Source organism: Gekko japonicus, unplaced genomic scaffold (assembly GCF_001447785.1).
Source record: "Gekko japonicus isolate JY-2015 unplaced genomic scaffold, Gekko_japonicus_V1.1 scaffold903, whole genome shotgun sequence".
NCBI classification, from domain to species: domain Eukaryota; kingdom Metazoa; phylum Chordata; class Lepidosauria; order Squamata; family Gekkonidae; genus Gekko; species Gekko japonicus.
The window spans coordinates 213,977-223,886 of NW_015174300.1; positions in this window are offsets into that span (position 1 = coordinate 213,977).

A 9,910-nucleotide genomic window follows, 5' to 3' on the forward strand; every position below is an offset into this window, starting at 1 on the left:
GAGAGGGGGGAGAGAGAGAGCCGGGGGGAGGGAGAGAGAGAGAGAGAGACTGGGGGGAGAGAGAGAGAGAAGGGGGGAGACACTGGGGGGAAGAGAGAGAAGGGGGAGAGAGAGAGAGAGAGAGAGAGACTGGGGGGGAAGAGAGGGAACGGGGGGGAAGAGAGAGACTGCCCCCCCACGAGTATCGCGGGTCCCCCCTTGTAATATGTAATACTCATGTACTTATAATACTCATTTACTCATAATGCCTAACACTCATAATACATGACATTTATTTCCATCCAACCTGATTGATGTGCATTTGGAGGGAGAAATGGAGGAAGAGGACAGTATTCAACACCTTACCAAGAGAGGTCAATCTGTGCCAATGTATGATAAGCCACATTTGGACTTTTGCTGGCATGGTGAAAACTGGAGCACACAAGTGATGAGAAGGGACAGGTTAAGCATGCAGATGGTCCTCTGGTCCAAATGGTTCCTCTTGAAACCACTTAAATCTTTTTAAAAAATAGATTTTTCAGAATTCCTATACATATTCCCATGTGATTAGTCATTGCCACCACGGAACATTTTTGCTCAAGAAAGCTTAAAAAAATTGGGCAGTTAATGTCTTAATATAGCAACTTTTAAAATTGAGTTCTTTGGGGGAGGTAGTATAATGTTTATTTTTTCCCCTCAGTGTTTGCTGTTAGACACTCTGAGTAATATAAAATGAAAATACATTTTTGCCAGCTTTATTTTCCTGGCTAGAATCCAATGCCTTCAACCTATGAATGACTGGATATGAAGGAATACTTTACTTGCTAAATGTGTGCCTCTTTTATATCAATGAACAGCACATAAACTATTTCAGGATAAAAGTTAACCACAGAATGGAAAAGTAGGCTATCAAACCTTTTATGAATAAATGCAAGTGTGTTTAGGACTGAAGCTCCATGAAAGAGGTTTAAACATAATATGGACCTCAGTTCCACAAAATAACTTAGAAGTGGGTGGATTTAATGTGTTAATGATCTGGATCCTGTCTTCTGTCTCTCCGTTCTTGTTCTGCCCTTTCTTCAGGGACCTCAGGGAAGCATAAGTGGCTCTCTCTTTAAGAATAAGTGGTTCTCTTTTATCTTCATAATAACCCTGTGAGGCAGGTTAGATTTCCAAAATAGTCACCGGGCAAGTGTCATGGCAAAGTATAGAGCTGGAGCCGGGTTTTCCATATCCTAGTTCTCCCCTATCCACTATACCACATTGTCTTTGTTTTCCTGTGATCTCTATAATAACTAAACCATCAGATGGGTATTGAAGACCTGCCACAGTATTTCAGAGAAAAGTCACCCAAGGAACTCCTGCTCCGAGTGAAGCCGCTATTCGTTTCAACACTACAGACACTCTCCAGTCCTAGAGGTACAGTAGGTATTTATGCAACTCTAAAACTTCTTCTCGAATCTTTCTGCAATTTCCATATCATAATGAACAAACTTAAAGATACTTATTTCCAGTATTCATTTCTAGTTCTCAAGTCTGTCCTTAAGAAAGGTTCCTTCAAGTGGTAATGCTTTGCTTAAGTCTGTCCTTAAGAAAGGTTCCTTCAAGTAGTAATGCTTTGCTTCAGGGTAGGTAAGTAATTGGAAAACAACAGCCTCTATCTTCCAGTTTTAATAATAAATGAAGAAACTGGGATGAAAATGATGATTACATTAACGTTTCCATAAGTAATGCCTTTCTACCATAAAATTCAAAATTATTAAGTACAAGATGGTATTTTCAGGCTTCTTGGTTGCATAATTGATATGATTCTTTGCGGTGGCTGTGTTTCAGACACAGATCTATGTATATATTACCTGGCTGGCACATTACAACTTATCCTTAAATGAAATGCAAACCAGGCACACACCTGGACATAAAACACAAGCCTTACAAATAAAAAGAACAAAATTTTATTTTGCATCATTGCCGTCTTTATCTATTGTATACAAAACTTGTTATTTTCTCTTTTACAGCTCTGTAAGCCTTGTATAAATTATTTATTACTTAAATATCTGTCACGTTTTTACCTACATAGTGGGCCCTGGCCTGGAAACACTGCCCGCTAGAGAGCCTGGGTGAGTGGTTGCCTGGCAATAGGACAAGAGAAGGAGGGGGGTAAATTCCAAGAAAGATGCAGAGAGAAGAAGCTGAGGCATTTTCCTCCTGAGGGTGTGGAGGATTTCTAAAGAAGAAATTCTTGAGGAGAAAGGTCTGTGGAGACAGAGAAAGACAGTTGGTGGAAGAACAGCCATATTCTGGTGCGGATGTTTGATCCTGAGTGTATGTGGGACTTCTCATGCTGTGACCATGAGGAAAAGAGGCTTCAAAGAGTTTGTGAAGAAGAGAGACCACACCAAGTGTGCGACATGGCCTGTCTGTAGTTTGTAAGTCAGAGCTCAGAGACTACAGACCTTCTTCTCTTTTCACCCTGACTTTGGGACTGTGCAATATAATTTATTACTCACATTGTTGCATTTCAAATTCCGAGTTCTGAACCCATTGCTTCCTCACCCTTCAATAAAAGTTATTTAAGAGCTGTTAAGGTTTTTATTGGGCATCCACTAACCTGGCTCTTTTAAGGGTAAAAGAGTTACAGCATTTCTATCCTACTCAGGTAACGAAGTTCTGCTCAGATTTTCCAGTTAAGGGTGCCAACAGGGTTTTTTTTTTAACAGCCTCTACCTTTAACAAAAGCATGATCTACTGACAGTATCACCATATTGTAAAAAAACTTCACCTGGTAGTTCCTATAGATTAAGCTATTGCAAAAAGGCATCGAACCAAGCCAGACTGGTCAGGTGACAACCTTAAATCCATCTTTATATATGAAAAATACAAAGTGCTGAATTGGGCATTTGATGGTCACACAGATCATAATCTTCCTGGATCATAAGTTACTAAATATTACTAGGTTGCAATTCAGTTTGTATATGGGCATGAAAACAACACTGGAACAATAACATGAGAATGTGGGAATAATTCCATCTATCTTAATTCACAAGGCCATAATGCATACCAAAAATACATCTGCAAATTTCTTCAACAGACCTGATAAACAATGCCAAATTTCTGTGGTGCCATCTTATATAAACTGCCATTAGAACATTTGTGTACCCTGACTTAAAAACAGGGATTGATCTTTCATTGTTGCACTACAAAAACTGTATTCTTTGAAGTCTAAGAAATATATTAAATTTTAACGGAATTTTTTTAAAAACTCTGGATGAAAGATCTGAAAGCCCCAATAAATCCAGAGATTTTGGCATCAGTGTTAAGAAGTGGTTTAAATTTCTCACTAAACCTTTCTGGCTAAGAAGATTTAATAAGAATACTATATCTGTGGCTCCCATCACCTATAAATTGGCAAAAAATTACCAAAGGTGTAATGCGGATTGTTGGGTATGTGGAGCTACCAATGCCAATTTTATACATATTTGGTGGGAATACAGCAGAGCAGGAGAATTCTGGGATATCATTTCTACAGTTACCTTTGAAGGTATAATGAAAGAGTTCCCATTAGTCCCTAAGGTTTTTTTTTAATTATGTGGATTTCCTTTCTTAGAATATTCATGAATTTGTTCTTAATAGTTTAACATCTGCAAGGTTAACATTTGCTCATACTTTGGTTAATACTTTAACAAAAGTACTTTGCTCATACATTTGTTAATACTTTAACATCTGCAAGGTTAACATTTAACATCTGCAAGGTTAAAATGTTCTAAAAATTAGCAAAGTGTATTCACTTATGTAAGCTAACCTGTTTATTACATGGCCAGGTGTCTGATAAACTTGGGAAATGGAATTTTTCCAGAATACCACACAAGACATTTCCATACAGATATTAATAGTTGGCTCCTACCAGTTTTTTTTCACTCCACCTTGCCCAGTGCTTTGTACCACGTGGGTTTTGTCTCAGCATAGCCTTATCAGAAACAAAAAGGGTGTCTCTTCACTGTTTTGTCAGTAGAAAAGCTAGTACAATCCTGCACATAGATCTGAATCTTACAGTTATCAGTCTACCTGGACAACAGAGATTTTTGCAATCACATTTTCCACTTTGCATCGTTTGAACATATGAGAGTAATGTTTCTGGCTCAGCAAGACTCAGTGCCTTCATGCATTTGCTCTCAATCTGGAGTGAAATTCCATTGGGATAGTATTTTATGAAGTAAATTGAAACACTAAAATATGGACAGCTTCTGGATCATTCAGTTAATTTTAAAATTAAAGGAGCTTAAATTCATTATACGATCATTTAGGAGGAGATACAGAAGAGTTAAAATAATCAAAACATCTAATGTTAGAGGTTATGATTGGTCTCATTAATATTCAAGTGAACAACATCTGGAGTCTTTTCTTCTACTGCTGAGCTGTTCAACTCATAGTAGCTATACTACTATGTTTGGTGTAGTGGTTAAGTGCACGGACTCTAATCTGGGAGAACCGGGTTTGATTCCTCACTCCTCCACTTGCACCTGGCTGGATGACCTTGGGCAAGCCTTAGTTCTGATAATGAGCTGTTCTTGAAAAAGACAAGATACTGTCAAGAGCTCTCTCAGCCCCACCTACCTCACAGGGTGTCTGTTGTGGGGAGGGGAAGGGAAAGGAGTTTGTAAGCCACTCTGAGACACCTTTGGGTAGTGAAGGGCAGGGTATAAATCCAATCTCTTCTTCTTCTTCTATTAACATTATTTTATTTAAATCATTTGTGCTGCCATAGTTGAACAATTTGTATTACTGCAGTATCCCAGAATAAAAAGGCCATTCTTCTTGAATTATTAAATATTCAAGGTTTACAGAAAGTATTGTTTTTATGTTCTTCATGGTTTGGTAAGGCCAGACTGGGAACATTAGGCCTGGATCCACAAATGGTCATATGTAGCTGCAGGTGCTGTGCAAGGATTTTCCTACTGGACAGATGATTGGTAGCAGTTTGGTGTAGTAGTTAAATGCGTGGGCTCCAATCTGGGAGAACCAGGTTGGATTCCCCACTCCTCCACTTCCAGCTGCTGGATGACCTTGGGCAAGCCATAGTTATGTCCCAGCTGTCCTTGAAAAAGCAGTTCTTGAAATGGCTCTCTCAGCCCCATCTACCTCACAGGGTGTCTGTTGTGGGGGGGGGAGAGGGAAAGGAGTTTGTAAGCCGCTCTCAGACTCCGAGTGAAGGGCGGGGTATAAATCCAATCTCTTCTTCTCCTTCATCTGGTAGGGGGTAGGGGGAAGCACCAGTTCCTTATCTCTCAAACAAATTGTCTGTTCTGACTGAGATACTGGCTGAGGGGTCCTTTTCTTGGCATGCAAAGACCTATTTTTAAAGGATACCAGTACTCCAAAACCTCAGTCTTGCTGTGATCATTTTTAATTAAACATGGTGGCATGCTACTCCACCATGTGGTAATTATAATATTTCACTTACCACTGTGTAAAAAATCTCTTGAATTCCACAATGTATTTTGATATGTTCCTCAGGGTTTTTATGTATGCAATTAACGATGGTTAAGTTTATGTCAACATAGATGAGAGATGCCCAGGGAAACTGACATGGATGGCTAGCCAAGATGTCCTGGCACAATTCTGAAACTGCACCTGATAAAATAATATCTCCTCCTTGTGGGAGAAACAAGTGCTGAAGGGTCTTCTTCACTTGAGCCATCTGTAACCCACTGTTGGCTGTACCATATCATCACTACCAATGCTCCCTCTTAGCTGTGGAGTCTTGCGAGCAAAAATTCTACTTTGTGAGCTACTGGCATTAAAGCTGTGAGAGAGCGATTTAGCTACTGCATAAGTTAGTTTGCTCTGGAGCCATCCTTCCTGAGCTAAGAAAAATGTGTGAGCTGGAGGCTAAAAAGCTGTGAGCTAGCTCACACTAACTCAGCTTAGAGGGAACACTGATCACAACCACAGACAGCAGCCCTGCTTAAAGGGGTTGTTCAGTCTTGTGAGTGTTCTGTTCTTTTCCTGAGCACTCCATGTTGGTCCTTTTACCAAAAACAAAGACAAAAGTATGAACAAATAATCCAAACAGCAACAGATCCCAGTTAAAATTCCAATCACCAATTACAGCCAGTGTAAAAATATACTTTCCTGGCCTTCTAAATCAGCTCTGTATACTCTTCTACCTAAATAGATTAGTGGGTTGTACAGCTTTCTGGTGGTGTAGTCTATAGGGGTTTATCCATGCCTTTTACCAGACGTGTCTAAAGTCTGACAAGATTCCCACCCATTTTTTTTCTTCTACACATTTTTTAAACATTTGCTGTGCGTTTTTATAGTATTACATTCATTCAGATATAAATCCAAAATCAAATTCCTTTATCCAAAATCTGATTCTTCTTCTAAGCACTACTTATTTGAATATATGGAGCTAGGTGATTAATTCTTAATACCATTGATTTCTTATTCAGCCTTTCATCAAGCGTCCCGCTGCCAAAATCGATGACAGATAGGCCTAGTTTTCACTGGGATGCTAAGCTGGTGGCTGGACTATAACTGTAGTATGTAGAGGCTAACATAGCTGAATGCTACTACATACAAAAAATACTTCTTGCAGAAAAATTGGGTTGTAATCTTATGCATATTAACTTGAAAGGACGTCCCATTGAACTAAGTGGGGCTTGCTTCTGAAGGAACATAAATAGGAGGAGTCTTCCTATATCAGGGAGAACAGTTCAAAGCTTTCTTACAAGCCAGTTTTTTCAATGTTTATGATTTTGTTTTCCATTCTAGTGTGAGCTAGGGTCACGGGGGGGAATGCCTGGGCAAAGTGCGGCTTTTGAAAGCCACACCAAAATAGGCACGCGGCAGCGGGATCACACAGATCCCGTGAGCTGCCGCGCACTTGCTCCCCGGCACAATCAGATGCCGGGGAGACCGGGGAGAAAGCCACGACATAGAGAGGGAGGCTGCCGAACTGCGCATGTGTGAGCATGCACAGTTCGGCCAGGAGCCTCGGATGCACCGGCAGAAGGACACGCTGGCGATCCCACGGCCGCGCTTGCCGCGGCCTTTCTGGTAAGTCCATCTCTAGGGGTGCTTCTTTTTTGCAGCGGGTTTTCGGCCTAAAGGGCAGGATTGGGGACGGGTGCGCGCCACTTCCCAGATGTTGCGGTGCGATCGCGCACGTTTGCTGCACCCCTGATCCGTCCCTCTCCCGGCCCAAACCCTTACGTGTGACCGGGGCCTAGGATTACCAGGCAGAGCCTGGCAACCAGCAGGAAACTGGGGGGGGAATAACACTGGGGGGCAGCTGTCATCTAGGGTTACCAGCCTCAGATGGGGCCTGGAGTTCTTCCTGAATTACACCTGATCTCCAGAATAGAGATGGGCATGAACTAAATTACGAACCTAAATTTGTCACGAACCGGGCCCGATTCATGGAGAAGGCATTTAAAGAAGTCGTTGTCTTTCCCCATACATTCCCCAGAGAGCACTGCGTTCAGGGGCCCAAAAATGGCTGGCCCTCCCAGGCCCCAAAGATGCCAGGCTTGCAATAACCAGGGCCAGGCAGCTCCGTATTGGTGGAATGAGCTTCTGGAAAAGATCAGGGCCCTGCGTGACCTTTTACAGTTCCTCAGGGCTTGCAAGATGGAGCTCTTCACCCAGGCCTTCAATTATGAGCTGCCTCAAAGACTGGGAAGTGACCCTGTGCCCTGGCTTTACCACCTGCAGTCTGTCTTGCCACACAAATTAGTTGAACAAACTGAGCTGATGTGAGAATACCATCAGGACTGTCACCTAAGTAGTATTGTTAATCTAAAAATCTCTGCTCTTGCACTTTATCTGAATATTGTTCCGGCACTTTAGGAAAATGGATAACTGATGTGTTTATGATTGTTTTTATGACTGATTTTAATTGTATTCATATATACATTTTTTGTAAGCCACCCTGAGACTGCCTTGGCGGGGAGGGTGGGATATAAATTAAATGAATGAATGCATGCATGCATGCATGCATGAATACATGAATAAATGCTTTCTCCAAGTCATGCTGCTGCTGCTGCTGTGGCACAGCTTGCAAAAAACATTTCAAGGGATCCCTTTGAATTGTGTTTGGAAGCTGCACCACCACCACAGCACAATTCACAAGTGAACTCAGAAGGCATTTAAATGGAATCCAGACTACAGAGAAGTGTTTCCCCGGAGGAAGCTTTGGAGGGTGGAATCTATGGCATAAAACCCTGGTGAGGTCCCTCCCCTCCCCAAATTCTGCCTTCCCCAGGCTCCACCCCCAAATATCCAGGAATTTCCTAACCCAACCCTATCAGCAATGGCATGACATCACTTTCAGGAAAAACCCAGAAGTGACATCAGTCTTTTCCAGGAATGGTAAAACTATAGTGTTTTTGCTGCATCCTAGTGAGGCATGCTGTCACGTCTAGGTTTTCTCAGAAGTAATGTCATGCTGTTACTGATGACAATATTTTTTGTTTTTCTCCCGCCATCTGTTGGAGTGCCAGTGGCCACATGGGAACCCTAGTGTGATCCCTCACTTGCAGTCAGAAGTGGATACCATGCTTATCTCCTGAGCAAGGTTTAGTAGACCATACATACCTACTTCTCATGTTATTCATTCAGCCTGCATGATTAAGGAGTTGGCATCCTTACCAGGCACAGGGGATGTCTTGATTCTGGAGTAGGTTTGCCACTCCAGGCTGGGAAATTCCTGGAGATTTGGGGGTGGAGCCTGTGGAGGATGGGGCTTAGGGAGGTGAGGGATTGTAGCAGGGTATGATGCCACAGAGTTCAAAGCTGCCATTTTCTCCAGGATAACTGATCTCTGTAGTCTGGAGATTAACTTGCAATTCCAGGAGATTTCCAGGACCCTACTGGAGGTTCACAACCCTACGGCCAAAGTCAAAGATGAGGCCCAGAGTCACTGAGTTCAGGGGGGCAGGGCAGCAGCAGTCAACTACACTGCCTCCCCCATGGCTGCTCTCTGCAGCTTTTCTAATGTGGATAGTAGGGGTGGCTAGCTGTTCAGGCACAGGAGGGAAGCCAAGGAAACTCTGACTGCCCATTGCATACTGCCACTAGGCATGCTGCCTTTTGAGTTTGGCAGTAGCAGCCTGGGAATCAATCACTGAAGGGAAGTGGAGCCCCCCAAGCCTCCCTTCACTCAGCCACAGAAGTTGTGGTGGCATCCGGGGGGAAGGCAATGAGGGCAAGGGATGGAGTATGGGAGGCCTCTGCCCGCCCTGCTGACTGTCCAGTTGGTTTCCACTCCAGCACTTGTCCTTGTCATAGCAAGAGCATCCCAATTTGCCTTCAGCTCTCTCTCCCCTGGGCTGGGTAGAGGCCTTAGCTTATGGACCAGTAGCTGCATTGCTCCCTAGCTCTGAGACCAGCCTGGAACAACCAAGCTCTGCTTCCTGCCTGGGCCCACCTACCTGTCACTGTTCCACTGATCTCCAGGAGGAGTTACTCTAGAGTGCACCCAGTGGCAACAAGAGACAGGTGCTCAGAGGCTCCCGCTAGCCTCCCCTACCTGTACATGCCTAACGGAACTTTCAGGGTTGTGCAGCAGCAATGGTAGAGGCTGCAGGGAGCAAAGGTTGGGCTGGTCAGGGGCAGTGTTGTCCCAGCTGCCTCATGCCTAAGGCTGCCCCAGGCCAGGCAGTCCCTCCTGGAGCTGATGGGCCTAGCTTCTATGAGTCCTCCTTCCAGATCCGAAGGTAGGGGAAACAGGGGCAAACTGGTAGGACAAAATAGCCCCGAAAAGAACTTTCTCCCTTCCCTCAGTACTGTCACTCCTTGGCAAATAGAAGGGGAAGTCATGGAAGTAGTGATAGACTTCACGTTCCTGGGATCCAAGATCACCTCAGACTGTGACAGCAGCCAATAAATTAAAAGACGCCTGCTCCTTGGGAGGAAAGCAATGGCAAACCTA